Genomic DNA, 5196 nt, shown 5'->3' with positions numbered 1-5196 from the left:
CTCTACAAGCGATTGGAGCGCCTGGCAGGATCGGGAGGGGGCGGGGCCTGCCGGGGCTAGTGGTTTCTCCTCCCCCTGGCTGAGGCGGCTGGTGCAAGGCAGCCGTACGTGGCCACTGGCTGATGGTTAGGGCAGCCCGCGGATGGATAGACTCGGATGTAAAACAGCCGCTTAGTCCAATCCAACACACGTCATGTTCATCTCATCATACCCCACCGTTCTTTTTCAGTCTGCTTTCCGGTCTCTGCTCCTTAAGATTCCTGCCAGGCCCCTGCGCCCTTTTCTGTTCAGGGTGAGCTCATCTCTTCCTGGGCGATCTCAGCATTCCCATAAGTTAAATACCTTCCTACCTGCTGGCTTTCTCAGGTTAATATCTCTAGTTCTGTCCTCCTTACCGAACTTCACATCTGGTTATTCCATTGCCTACTTGGCATCTCCACTTGGATGCCTCAAAGTTGTATCAAACCTAAAACGTATAGAAGAGAGCTTTTGATTTACACCCTCAGTTGGTGCTTTGATCTCCATCTCACTAAAGGGATCCACCATTCACCTAGATGCTCATGCTAGAAACTCAATAGGCATCCTAAGGCTTTCCTCACCTCCGTGTATATAATTCACCGGCAAGACTTTGCCACCTCTCCAATGTAAGCTCAGCCGCGATCTCTCCTGGGTAGTCAGCTCCCTCCACCCTTGACCTCTAAAGTCACACCCCCATCCCTGCCCTCCACCCCCCCATCCAAGCCATTCTCCTGCAGCCAAAATCATCCTTTAAAAACCAATCCAGTTATTTTACTTCCCATTCTTTATAAAATCCAAACTCCTAAACGCCTTTCCATCGACTACTTCTGGGCTAGATCCAGCCCCTGCCTACTTCTCTCTTCCTTATTGTCGTGTTCCTCTTCCTCTTTCTCCGATCACACTTTCATCCTCCATGAAGCCAAGCTTACTCTCTGCCCCAGAGCGCTTCCACCTGCCCTGCTCCCTGCCCTGCCCTTCCCCCCCCCCCACCCCCGCGGGTTCAAGTCTCAGATGTCCCATCGTCCGTGTATTAGTCAGGGTTCAGCCAGAGAAACAGAACCACTAGGAGATATAAATTAAGAGGTTTATTGCCAGGAATTGGCTTACCTGATTGTGGGGGCTGGCTAGGCAAGTCAGAAGTCTGTAGGGCAGGCTGGAACTCTCATGCATGCAGTGAAGCTGCTGTCTATATAGATGGAATATCTTCAGGAAAGCTCCAGCTTTGCTCTTAAAGCCTTTTAACTGATTGGATCAGCCCCACCCAGATTATCTAGGATAATCTCCCTTCTTTAAAGTCAACTGGTTATAGACTTTAATCACACCTGTAAAATACCTTCAAAACATTACTTAGATTGGTGTTTGATTGAATGGCTGGGAACCGTAGCCTAGCTAAATTGATACAAAAAACTAACCATCACACTCAGAGAAACCTCTGACCACCCAATCAGAAATAGGTCATTTTTGCTGTATTTTTGGTTTTCTCCATGGGATAAGAAGAGGACCCCTCATTCAGGTACCTGGTTGGCTCAGTCGATAGAGTACGTGACTCTTGATCTTGGGGTTGGAGTTTACTTAAGAAAAAAGGGACCATCCAGCAGCTGTAATTTTTTATCTTACTATCTCCCCCAAAGACTAAGTTCCAGGGGCGCCTGGGTGGCTCAGTCGTTAAGCGTCTGCCTTTGGCTCAGGTCATGATCCCAGGGTCCTGGGATCGGACCCCGTCGGGCTCCCTGCTCAGCAGGAAGCCTGCTTCTCGCTCTCCCACTCCTCCTGCTTGTGTTCCCTCTCTTGCTGTGTCTCTCTCTGTCAAATAAATAAATAAAATCTTAAAAAAAAAAAAAAGACTAAGTTCCATGAAAGTAGTCACATGAATTTGTCCCCACTCTTTACTCAATACTGACCACAGTACCTGACACATAGTTGATACTCAAAAAGAATTATTGAATAAAGATATGGATGAATTGAGAACATTCTTTTGTCCCCAAGCATATAAGCACTTACTCATTTTCAAGCAATTTCTGTCTAAATTAATTTGAAAGACTTCTAGGGCATGTGTATTAGACTTCTCCAGAGAAACACAAGCACGGGAGATCACACACACACACACACACACACACATTTATTTTAGGAATTGGCTTATGTGATTATGGGGGCTGGAAAACCTGCAATTTGTACAAGTAGACCCATGGGCTGGAAATTCAGGGAAGAGTTGATGCTGCAGTCTCAAATCCAAAATGCACACACTGGAAACTCAGGGTTTCTCTGACCCAATCTGGAGGTAGAATTGCTGCTTCTTTAGGAAACCTCAGTCTTTGTTCTTAGGGACTTCAACTGATTGGAAGAGGTGCAGCCACATTTTGGATGGTAATCTGTTTTACTCTAAGTATTGATTTAAATGTTAATCTCATCTAAAAACAAAAACAAAAAAACTTCACAGCAACTACTAGATTGGTGTTTGACCAAACAACTGAGCAGTATAGTCTGAGTTGATACAATAATTAACCATCACAGCATGCTTATAAGAAGGACCATTTTATCAACATTAGGTACAGTGTCTAGTGCCTATAAGCTTTTTAGGGACCTACAAACTGTTTGAGACCTGAAAATAAAATGTACTGATTCCAGGGGCACCTGGGTGGCTCAGTAGGTTATGTGTCTGCCTTGGGCTCAGGTCATCATCCCAGGGTCCTGGGATTGAGCCCCAGAGCCCCAGAGTGCAGCTCCCTGCTCAGTGGGAAGTCTGCTTCCCCCTCTCCCTCTGCCCCTCCCCACTGCACACACGCACACACTCTAATAAAATCTTTTTAAAAAATGTACTGATTCCAGGGTGCCTGGGTGGCTCAGTTGGTTAAGCGACTGCCTTCGGCTCAGGTCATGATCCTGGAGTCCCAGGATCGAGTCCCGCATCGGGCTCCCTGCTCAGCAGGGAGTCTGCTTCTCCCTCTGACCCTCCCCCCCTCATGTGTTCTCTCTCTCATTCTCGCTCTCTCAAATGAATAAATAAAAAAATAAAATCTTTAAAAAAAAACAAAAATCTTTTAAAAAAAATTAAAAAAAAAGTACAGATTCCAAAACAAAAAGTACAAGTAGGAATTAATAAATTCCTGCTTGTGCCCTCTCTCTCTCTGACAAATAAATAAATTTTTAAATTTTTAAAAATTAAAAAATATTTAATTCAAAGACAAAAAGCATAACTTTGGTTTTTTTTATTTTTTAAGATTTTATTTATTTGACACAGAGCGAGAGCACAAGCAGGGGGAGTGGCAGGCTCCCCGCTGAGCAAGGAGCCAGATGTGGGACTCTATCCCAGGACCCTGGGATCATGACCTGAGCCAAAGGCAGACACTTAAGACTGAGCCACCCAGGTGCCCCAAAGCATAACTTTTTTCCCTAACAAATTAACTGCAACTCAATTCCTCTGTACCTAACAGTTAAATTTAATGAGGGATGTGATTACATTTTAATATGTTCAATATTGTGTGAGCTTATTCATTGTTCTACTGTTCATCTAGATCTTTGTGCCACCTGTGTGGCCTGAAATAAGCTGTCCATCTGTTTGGAAACCTCCTTCCAGAGCCAATTTAAGCACTGCAGATAATTGCTTTTTTATTTACCCACTACAGGATACCCATGGTATACTGCACCTGTCATTCTTTGATGAAAGTATTCATTGCCATTTCCATCTCCCTTGTAGATTGAAAGCTGCTTGAAGGCAGGGGCCATGTCTTATTCATCTTTATATTCCTAGTGCTTGGCACCAGTCTATCATAAAATGGTAGCCCAATAATGCTACCATTTTTATTGTTATCCAACTGTTTTACTTTCAACTACATTTAACAACCAGCTTTAGGCTCCATGCCATTCCATACTTTATCTAATCCTCATAACCATTCTGTTGAGACGGGCATTATTACATCTAATTTTTTTTATCAAGGAGCTCAGTCTCCAAGAGAAGGGATTTAGCTCAGAGTCCCCTAGTTAATAAGAGATTCTCTCTCTGCTTTTTCTTCTTTGCAGAGCTCTCTCTCACTAAGAGATGGTCCTTGTCCTTAGGACGCTTTTGTATCAGGCTCTACTCTCCTGTCCTTTTTTTAAAGATTTTATTTATTTATTTGACAGAGAGAGAGACAGCGAGAGCAGGAACACAAGCAGGAGGAATGGGAGAGGGAGAAGCAGACTCCCCGCTGAGCAGGGAGCCCGATGTGGGGCTCGATCCCAGGACCCTGGGATCATGACCTGAGCCGAAGGCAGATGCTTAACGACTGAGCCACCCACGCGCCCTCTCCTGTCCTTTAAGGCTGCTTGCTCTTGCATGTGTCTTCAAAGATGAAAAATGGCCAGTCAGGTACATCGCTGTAATACTCTGGGCTCAGTAGATGGACTCTACCAGCCAAGAGATGACCTGTTCTTTTCTTGCTTCTAGGCAGTGTCTCTTGTATTTCTTGTCCACACTCCGAAGAAAAGCTTCTCCTTAAATGTTCTTCTCTACACTTCACTTCCTTAAAACCTTATAAAGTTTAACAGGTATTTACTGATTACATAGCATACGCCCAACACTGTTCTATGTGCAGGGGGATACAGCAATAAACAAAACAAAGTTCCTCCCTTGTAGAGCTCACATTGTAGCAGGGGACAGACAATAAACTAATTGAAAAATAGAGAAGAGGTGGTGATAGGTACTATGAAAAAAAAAAGAGAGAAAGAAATAGCATAAGGAAGACAGCAGTGGTTGGGAGAAGGAATCTTCCTGCTCTTTGAGAACCTGCTTCCCTTTCTCATGCTCATGTCCTTGCTCACCCTCCCCAGCTGGCTGGTTATCTGTCCACAACTGGAAAATGAGATTTTTCATTAACTTAGTGAAGAAAATATGACAGTCAGATGACTGGAAAGGCAAATAATGCAGTATGTAAACTAAACGAAATGAGAACTTCTGAAAGCAATGTTTTCCGTACATTCTTAATAGAACACCAGAATGTGTTTTGGTTTCTATAGCGCAGTTCCCTTTATCAGAAAGCCAACTTTTATGCAGCTTCTGACTGGTGCTTTTGTTTGCTCTTTACTCACCCAGGCCTTCCTGAGCCATATAAAAAGTTCAAAGAGAGCCCGGTTGAGGCATCTCTTACAGGAAGGCACCAGTTAAGGACTCTAGAAAGAACAGTGTCTTTGTTCCAGTTCACA

This window comes from Neomonachus schauinslandi, chromosome 2, assembly GCF_002201575.2.
Source record: "Neomonachus schauinslandi chromosome 2, ASM220157v2, whole genome shotgun sequence".
In the NCBI taxonomy this organism is placed as follows: Eukaryota; Metazoa; Chordata; class Mammalia; order Carnivora; family Phocidae; genus Neomonachus; species Neomonachus schauinslandi.
Note: the sequence above shows the minus strand (reverse complement) of the source record.